The 10,172-nt window shown below is 44.5% G+C and overlaps 1 pseudogene; it reads right to left on the bottom strand.

Annotated features, from left to right (window-relative positions):
• Positions 1–7,777: 7,777 nt before the first annotated feature.
• LOC100662204 (mitotic checkpoint protein BUB3-like) lies at positions 7,778–9,075 on the bottom strand (annotated as a pseudogene).
• Between the last annotated feature and the right edge of the window lie 1,097 nt (positions 9,076–10,172).

Raw genomic sequence — 10,172 nt, 5'->3', positions numbered from 1 at the left:
TTTGAAATGACTTTCCCCCATATTCATTTTAGAAAATTCTACTTATTCTGTAAGACCCAAATATGTAACACTCTTCTATCTCTGTCCTGTATAAAGCTTAATTACTCCTCATCAATCCCACCCCCAACCAGGTTGTGTTAATTATTTTCAGCTTTGTGTTCCCATGCCCCTTGTTTATATCTTCACCAAAGCCACAGCCACACATTCTGGCTAGCTGTTACAGTTTTCAAGTGTCTCTGCTTCCTCCCTGCTACAGCCTGCCCAGCTGAAAGATCCTTCCAAGCAGGGAGCCATTTGATTTCATGATCTCCATATCCGTCCACTCCCATCAAGCTCTTTGCATGGCATCTTGCAGAGAGATGAACTCAGGGAATATTTGAGTGAGCTGAATTGGCTGCTCACTAGTCCAGGTGGTTAATGAGGGCTGACCAGCTATGACGGGAACGATGGAAAGAGGAAATAGTAAAGGAAACCAGAAGCCCAGGGAAGCAACATGGATGCAGGGCAAGAGGGCCAAAGGAACAGAATGGAGTGAAGGGGAGTGAAAAAACAGTCAGAAGATGACAAGAATGGAATTAAGATGGCGAAGAGGTTAAAAGAAGTCCAGAAGGCTTGCCACGTGCTCCCCACCCTAATCTAGGTGTGCTTCTACTTGCCTTCAAGGCACCTCTTGTGCGTCTCTAATGGAGTGCCCTGACAAATCTACTGTATTTAATCTTCTGTTTTCTTGCTAAGGAGATTTGGTATATTTGCTGGTTTCTTGCTAAGGAGATTTGGTATATTTGCTGGTTTCTTGCCAAGGAGATTTGGTGTATATATATATATATTCCTAGGACCTAACACTGTTGTGGGGAGTGGGAGGGGCAGTCGTGGCTTGCTGGTAGAATTCTCGCCTCCCGTGTAGGAGATCCTGTTGTGGCTCCCTGCCAATGCACCTCATGTGCAGCCACCACCCATCTATCAGTGGAGGCTTGAAGCTATGATGCTGAGCAGGTTTCAGTGGAGCTTCCGAACTAAGATGACTAGGAAGGAAGGCCTAGAGATCTACAAAATCAGCCAGTGAAAACCCTGTGGAACACAAGGTTCCAGTCAGCTTGTGCATGCGGTGGCCATGAATCAAGGACCAACTCTACAGAGGCTAACAACAACACAGTGCCTGCTCTCCATAAACGATATAGGAATGGATGGACAAACAGGGGCAGGCAGGGCTGCTCTTCAGGAGGAGACGGGGCTGAGGCCGCAGAGTGGCCCAGACTGTGTTACCTAACTCCAGCTGTAAGCTCTAGCATCTTGGCCTGTGTTTCCTCCTGTCTGATGGAGCAGCTAGCAATTTTAAAATGGTTTGTGTTTAACCAATCTGTGCCCGAAAATTCAACCATATGTTAGGAGGTCTTGGCAGCAATGTGGAAAATTCTTATTATATGATATTACGTAGAAAGACATGGGGTACCAAACTGTATGATTACAATTATGCAAAAAAAGAGAGAAGCGTAGGAAAGACTTCAGCAGGAAATATAGCAAAATTCTGACCAATCATTGTATTCTGTTGGAATTGCTTTTCTCTTCTTTATTTTCTAGTATTTCTATAATGTAGTTATATTAGAAGACAGCATTTTTTGAGTACTTATCATCTGTCCTGGTGGTATAGTGGTTAAGAAGTTGGCTGCTAACCAAAATGTCAGTGGTTTGACTCCATCAGCTGCTACTTGGAAACCCTATGGGGCAGTTCTTTTCTGTCCTGTAGGATTGCTAAGAGTTGAAATCGACATGATGGCACGGGTTTGGTTTTGTGTTTCACCATCTGCCAAGAACTTTGGGTTATTTCATTTAAATCTTACAAAACCTTACCAAGTTGGTACAATTATTTTCATTTCACAGATGAAGAAATGGAGACTCAGAGAGGTTAAATGATAGAGCCAGACTTACTTTATTTTACTTTTATAATTTTAAGACCCAATTCTATGTTTATTACCCTCATCTAAACACTCAAGTATACCTGCTCTCCTCCACCATGCTACCCCAAGTGGGAGAGATTGAGGAAAAAAAAGCTTCAAAAGAACATGTAGAGAAAACTCTTCCCTTGTTAATGAACTCGACATAGAAGTTTTGAGGTTGCCGCTATCCTTGAGATTTTCAAAACACTTACACCTGGAAATAACTTCCTGCTTTCACTTCACTTCCATGAATCACCCCCTGCATTCCATGGCCATCCCTCCAAACTTCAAACCCTCTCTCCAAGACAAAGAGACTGAAACTGAGAGTAAGATGACCTCTAGGGAGTCCTGGAGACAGAAGCTTTCCGTATTCAGAATGAGCTCTCTACAGAGTAGGTCTGAATATGTGAATAGCATATTGCTCTTTAAAGTTACTGGTACACAGGAAATACACACCCCATCACCCAGAGATTCAGGAAGCATACAGTGTATTTGGGGGCTGCCATATTTATCATACTTCAGTTTGATTTAAGGAAGTGGAAAGTTCCAGTCTGTGTCAGAACATCCCCAAGGAGACAGGAAGATAGAATTGGAACTTTGAGTTCTGATGTAATACAATTACGCCACAGATCCTGTCTGACACTTAGCTCTCAAGACCCAGGAGGTGGTCTTAAATTTAAAGGAGAAAAGAGGCACAGAAAAAAGGCACGTTGGGCTGATTTCAGGTGTAAAGAATGACAGCATCAAGCATCGCTTCTGAAAATCAAGTCCAGAGAGGAAGATAAGAGCAAGCTACAGAATTTCTCCATCACTTCTCATCTGTATTGATAGTAAACCACCTAAACAGTTCATTCCTGACTTATCAGATTTGGAAGCAAACACAAATAAAACAAAAATCCTGTCAGAGACAATCTGAACGTGAGACAGGACAAAGGACATAAAAGCAATTCTACAAGTGATAAAGAGATGGAAGGCTCGGACAGCATGTGCAAGCATGTTCACTTAGTAATACAGACAACTCTGAATCTAGATAAAGACGACAGGTAGGTATTGCCTGGGCTCAGCAGTGGAGATCAAGGATGGTGGGTACCCTGGGAAACTGCGAGCAAAATATTACAGCTCACTGAGGGTTTCTGCCCCAGAGCAAATGGGAGCTCAGTGAAGCAATAATATCCTGACTGTCATATATCAGAGCCTCCAATGAAAATGGCCTCTAAGGTTGAATCTGAGGGGCAGTAGGAAAACTGGCACCAATAGAACATAGATTGGCCTAAGGGCAGGAAACAAGGCGATTAATAAAACCAAACATTTCAAGGTGGGAAGAGATTGGTGGTGATGAACTGCCAGAAACAGATTTGGGAGAGCAAAATTTTATTACTTTTGGATGTCAACAGCCAATGTATCATATCCAAGTTTCCGGATCATGTAGTAATAACAAAGGCAAAGCAATAATAAAGGACAAAACTATCAAAAAAAAAAAAAAAAAAAAGATTAGTTATTAGAGTTGGCAAAGTTATTAGAGTAGTGTAATGCAAAGAAAGGGTGCAGGTCACTGTTCCTGGAGTAAGAGGGGAAGTGTGAGTTCAGTTGGAAATCTAGTTGCACAGAGAGGAATAAAGAAAAACAAAGAGGTTAGAATGAGTAGTTTGGGCAAAAAACAAGAAAGTTCTGTGAGACATTAGAAAATTAGAAGCATTCAAGGGTCTTGATCCCTTTCCAGAAAAGACCCCTATTGTCCTTTGAATATGGAAGTGCAATTGGAGGCCCCTGAAGCCAGGGATGACCTGGAGAACCCAGTGACAGCCAGGAAAACACCACAGAGGACCTCTGCTTCTGAGATCCCAAAGCTCTGCAGTTGCTGTGTGAGGAGAATGAGGAAATACTTGATGAACCTCAGCAATTGCTGGAATTGGAGTTGTCCTTTTTAATTCCCGGAAAGTGAGCATGTAAAATTTCACACAGGCTTGGAATCTGTATACACTTAACTTGGTGTTTTCCAGATTCTGACCCTCGTCTTTTCATCTAGTTTTAGATCCTACCCAGGGCCCCTGGATAGACTGTACCCTGGCTTTCCTGCACAGGCCCTGAACACCATGTTTCTATTCCCGCCTTCCAAGTTCTGCTGTCAGGGGAGGCATTGGCACCTCATCCCAGTATCAGTTCACAATCTCCATCACCAATGAATATTTACGGGGTGACAAGTGGGTGAGATGGAACAAAAAATATTTAAGGTTGGGGGAAAGGCTACATTTGCAAGCAGATACTTCTCCCATGTCCCAAGGAAAATGAAGGATCTTCTCCCCTTTTATCATCATCATCATCATCCAAACAGATATTGAAGACTTGTGGCTTAATTGGGCTAAGAGATTTATATATACTTTGTTTAATCCTCATTGCAATACTTTGTGGAAAGCGCTATTATCATCTCTGTTGTGCAGATGAGAAAACTGAGGTTTAGATGGGTTACAGTAGGTTGCCCAAAACTATGCACCTGGGGAGTGGCAGACTCGGCAGTTAAACCCAGAGCCTGCAGCCTTATCCATTAGGCTATACTGTGCACCATCTTCTACTGCTCCTTAAAAAAAAAAAAAGTTGCTGTGGAGTTGATTCCAACTCATGGCAACACCATACATTTCACAGTAGAACTGTGCTCCATAGAGTTTTCATGGCTGTGACCATTTGGAAGCAGATTGCCAGGCCTTTCTTCCAAGGCACTTCTAGGTGGATTCAAACTGCTAACCTTCTGGTAAGTAGCCCAGTGCTTAACTGTTTGCACAATCTTGTTTTTCCTAGCTGAAAATGATATGGGTTCCCCTACAGGTTCAGGCTAGGTACATAGTATACATACGCTCAATACAGCTTTGTTCAGTTTAATTGAAACGAGCCCAAGCTCACCGGTACTCACAGTTGCATTGTGAATCCACTGGCTCAACAGAGCCTGCTTTTGAGGGTTTTATTGTGATCACTTCTTTTATCAATTGATGTTCTTCAATTGGTTGGCTAGCCTTATACTGTGTAAAGTAACACTTTTCAAGCCTAAAGCTCTGGGCCACTGTGACCCTGTGAGGGAAGAAGCATAGAGTAAATTCTTATCATGGATGCAACTGGAGTGCAACTCAGTATTTCACCCACAGCAGAAGGGGGGACACAAAGACTCAGATATGCAGGAGGCAGCCCGCTTGCCTGGGGGTCTTGGCACCCTTTGTGATTGTTGTGGAAAAGCTGAATCCTGAATGAACTTCTCTCAGGCTCATCAGAGGAAGCAGCTTTTGGTTAGGTAATTAATAGCTTTTTCATCTGCGTCAGATGATTCCATTTTAGCAAAGTGGCTTAAACACAAGGGCCTAGGGACCTGGATTTACTCTGTTCACCTTTCCTCAGTTGGGATGGTAGGTCATTGTGCCTCTTGGCTCAGCTTGGATCCAGTCTGGGCCATTAAGAACAGGAGAAGCTCACAACTGAGTTGACATAAGGGCTGGCTTATTCTTTTTTTAAGGAGTGGGTATCAGACCTAGAGGCCTTGCCAGCCTGCAGTTTTAAGTATTGGTACCTGGAGTGGAGGTGGGGCCCCACATGTCTCATTCACCATAGTTCAGATTATTTCCCCCATGATATACTGAGCACACTTGGCATGATGTACAGATGTGATGCAGGTGCTCTTGGGACCTTACAACCCAGTTTGATGGGGGGAGGGTGCGGATAAGACTCATAAACATGAAACAATGACAGAACAATTCAATACAATGCATATTCAAGTGCTAAATTGCACTATAGTCATTCAGATAGAGGAACATGGACTGAAAAGCCTTTGAAGGATGAAAGATTTAGAGAGGTGAGGGGACCTAACCGGAAGGGCAGCATGTACAAAGGTGAGGAGGTAGCAGTGAGGATCAAGAATGTGAGGAAGGCCGAGCCTCTTATGGTATAGTCTGCGCAGTAAAAAGACCAGCTGGAGTGGTTGTCGTTGTTGGCTGCTGTCGAGTTGGTCCCTGAGTCATGAAGACCCCACGCACAACTGAATGAAACGCTGCCCAAGCCTGCACCATCCCCATGATCAGTTGTGAATTGGACCATTGTGATCCATAGAGTTTTCATCGGCTGATTTTTTGGGAAGTTAATCACCAGGCCTTTCTTCCTAGTCCATAAGTCTGAAAGCTCCTCTGAAATCTGTTCAGCATCATAGCAACATGCAAGCCTCCACTGACAATGAGTGGTGGCTGCACATGAGGCACGTTGGCTGGAAATTGAGCCTGGCTCTGGCATGGAAGGTGAAAATTCTACACTGAACTACCAGTGTCGCCCTAGCTAGAGGGGAGTCCAGTGTTACCTCCTCTCAGCATCTTTCCAGAGCCCTCAATGTCTAACTGACTGGTATCCTGTACATAGTTCCCTCAAGCATCTTCTAACACTTCATGGCTCTTATCCCTTTATACCTGTTTCCCTCACTTCTAGACGGTAATTTCCTTAAGGCTGAAGACTATGGATTATTTGTCTTTGCCTGGCACATAAAACATTTTTCATAAAGTATGTTGAATAAGTGAATAAATGACAAAGCTGGAGGTAAGGCTGAGTAAATACGGTGGTTCTAGAATACGCTGTATGTGCCAGGCATTCTAACTAATTCTGCCTTCTGTAGACTAGGTGTGGCATCTTGGGCTTATGTAATTTATTGACTCATCTATTTGACAAATATTTATTTAAAGCCTACTATAAGAAAAATTTTTTTTTTATTTATATTTCAGGCACTGTTATAGGAGCTTAGGATACAACAGTGACAAAACAGTCAAAATCTCTGCCCACATGGAGCTTATATGCTAGTGGGAGAGACAATCAGGGATGGCTACATAATTTGGGAGCCCAGCGCAAAATGGAAACATGGGGCCTCTTGTTCAAATGGCAAGAAAAAGATGCCATTCAAAAAAAAAAAAAAAAATTGCAGTCAAGTCGATTTAGACTCATGGTGGCCCCATGTGTGTCAGAGAAACCCTGCTCCATAGGGTTTCTTTGGCTGTAATCTTTACAGAAGCAGATTTCCAGACCTTTCTTCTGCAGCACCACTGGGTAGATTTGAACCTCCATCCTTTAGTTTAATAGTCGAGCGTGAACTGTTCGTGCCACCCAAGACCCTTAGGTCAAGGTGCTGAGATATAAAGCTCTTTCCTTTTTTTCTGCAGTCTCCCTCTCAATTTGTCATGGTGTTTTTATTTGCTATTTAATGTCATCCTAATACCCTGTTCTATAGGGTCGCTATGAGTCGGAACCAACTCGAAGGCACCTAATAACAAAAAACAAGAATAATTAACTGTTTAAAATTATCAGCATGAGTTTCACCATTCATCTTTATATCGTGCAATGCCAGTTTTAAATTCAAATATAAAAAAAATAAGAGCATTTAATTTATATACATAATCACAAGTACATAATTTGTATTTCATAGATCATCTATGCATACATACTTAGTTGTTACGAGAATGGTGGAAATGCTGCATAGAATTCAATTATTTTTATTTCACTTTTTTTCCCTGAATCTGATTTATTAGACAGCACAGACGTAACAGGTGAGGCTATGTTAACAAAAAGAGCTCAAGCTGCTCACACACAGCTCTGGGCTTGTTGGGGGTAAAAACAATTCTTCAGATTGCTTCACAAGAACACAAAGGTCCCTGGTTCTAAACAAATTAAGTATTAAATGGTACACAGACATGTTTCTTTTAAGACAGAAAGAAGAGAAATCCACAAACTAAATATTTCCACAATGACTATAACACATCCCGTAGGCGAAAATCATGTATTTGTAGGAAGTAAACAAAACTTTCCATAGAGAAACCACTTTTACGGGATAATTAGGTGGACTTGGGTTTTGTTTCTGCATCTGTCACTTGGTGATGAAGATACCATCATCAGGATGCTGTGTCATCCATTTCATACGTATACGATGATGCCGTTGCAAGGGTAGTCCCATCGTTACTAAAGGCGACAGATGCGATGCTGGTGGGATACCTGCGGAACTGGCACAGTCACTTTTTGTTCAATGTGTCTCAGATACTTACAGATCCATCAGAACCACCTGTGGCAAGTGTACTGTGGATGTTGTAGAAGGAAGTGGCATTGACTGGGTAAATCTGCTCAATAGTATTTTCTTTTGGTGACATTTGAAGTCATACTTCTTCTGTACCTCAGGTCTTGGGTCCAAGTACTCAACAGCTACCCAGCCCTCAGTAGAGTTTAATCCATAACCCTAATTGTTTGGAAAGGCGTGTATGCAGCGGGTCTGGGACTTCAGGCTGGACTCCTGGTGCTGCTGCCCGTAGTACGTGTTCTATAAGTCCCACACCAACACTGCATCCCTCTGTGCCTACAAACAAGCTAGGGGTATATACTTTTTCAGGCTGACAGAAAGTTCTGGCATTACAAGGATCCTACAATTTAACTGTCTTGATCCCAACTTCCAGTAACCATCACATTCACTTCTGGGTAGTATTCAACACAGCTTATGGGGCATCATGGGTCCCAGCAAGATTATCTTGATTAGTATTCAAGTCATGCATTTTCAGGTGATGATCTAACCCCCCTCCCCTCCAGGCATGAGTCAGATCGTAGAAGGCGCTCGTGTGCTGGTATTTGAGCTGCATGGAGCTGGCCGGCACATGGTGGAGGCACATGGGCTTGTCCCAGGAGGCCACCTGCAGGAACTGGGGCTGAACTACAGCGAGGAGACGCCGTCCTCAGGGGGCTGGTTCAGCTTGAAATCCTTAGAGCTGGCCATCTTGCGCTCGCCTTAGAAGCAATGCCACTTCCTTGCAGCTCTCCGTATTTCACTTTTCAACACGCACACATTCCACCTTTAGCTTACTGATGAGTAAGGAAGTGAACCCCGCTTCACTGCGGTTCCCCGTCTTTGCAAACTATGGCTTCCCTCCGCGGGTTGCCCAGAGCCCGCCGCTGTTAAAGCTGGGGCTTCCAACTGCGATTTGTCCTGCATGCCACATCTTTGCGCATGCGCAAAGCACGATGTGGGCATGTGCCGATCAAGAGAATCTCGTCCTTTCTTACCTGACAAGGATGCTGAGCATCACCGGAAGAGAAAATATTCTCCAGCACACAGTTCCATCTGAGCCCCTTTGGCAAGTGAGAAGTCCCACAACTTGAACTTCCTATGGAAAGTGACTCAGCATCCAAACCTCCAAATTTGGGCATGGGATGCCTCGGGGTGTAAGGTTTCAGGTGCCAGTCTCTGCCCCTGGGGACTCAAGGACATAAAAAGTCTCTGATCCCCTCAGTGGAAGCGCTGGTCTTTCTGCCACTAGGCCCCATGTTGCTCCTTGTCTATGCAGACAATAAATTTGCTACTTTCTGTTTCCCTTGCAATTGGCATCTTTATTATTTTGATTGGTTAATAGGACAGGACAAGAACCCAAGGAATTTGGTTACAAATTCTAGTGACTCTGCTAGGGCCTGTGGGCTCTGAAACCTTGGCGGTGACTATCCGGACCCCTGATACCCCTTAAGGCATGTCATGATTTCTTTTGATTGGTTAGGAGTTTCAGATGGCCACTGTGATCCCTGCCCCAGGATGAGATCCCCCTGGGTCCTCACCTTAGCTTAGGAACAGAATTTGGATGGGAGAGGGTTTGAGTCCCTCTGTGGAGGTCTCCTGGCCCTCAGCTTGTGGGGTGGCACTTGGCTTGAGCAGGCTGGTGCCGCCCTGGGTGGCTGCGCTGTCGCTGAATCTTTGTGTGCCCCCAGTGGGTATGTCTGGATATGTGGATCTGGCTTGTGCCTGGTGGCTGCAGCCTGGCTTGCCTCTGTCCGGGCTATGGATGGGCAGCTCCTTGCATTGGCCCTGTCGCTGCTACCAGTTGGTGCTCCCTGGGATTTTTATCCCCGTCAGGCACCAGTGTCGGCATGTACTAGGCCTCCAACCAAGCCTCAAGTTGTAGGCGAAGGAGAGCACTGGATTTGATCTTGACTGAGGCAGGTGCAGTGATGGGGCTCCTGGCCCCTTGTACGGGGGATTTGCCTGTTATGGGGCCACCCTCTGTGGTCTGACTCTGTCCATGGAGAATGTTGCGCAGTCTACTGCTCAAGCAGTCAAGGATCAATGGGGGAGCATTGGCTCTTTGGTGAAGGTGGTCTTGGGCCATTGTATCACTCTGGACTACTTGCTGGCTGAGCAGAGAGCTGTGTGTGCAGTGGCCAGCACCTCTTGCTATGCTTGTGTTGGCACCTCGAGAGAGG

Source organism: Loxodonta africana, chromosome 12 (assembly GCF_030014295.1).
Source record: "Loxodonta africana isolate mLoxAfr1 chromosome 12, mLoxAfr1.hap2, whole genome shotgun sequence".
NCBI classification, from domain to species: domain Eukaryota; kingdom Metazoa; phylum Chordata; class Mammalia; order Proboscidea; family Elephantidae; genus Loxodonta; species Loxodonta africana.
Note: the sequence above shows the minus strand (reverse complement) of the source record. Positions and strands in the feature narration are given on the sequence as shown.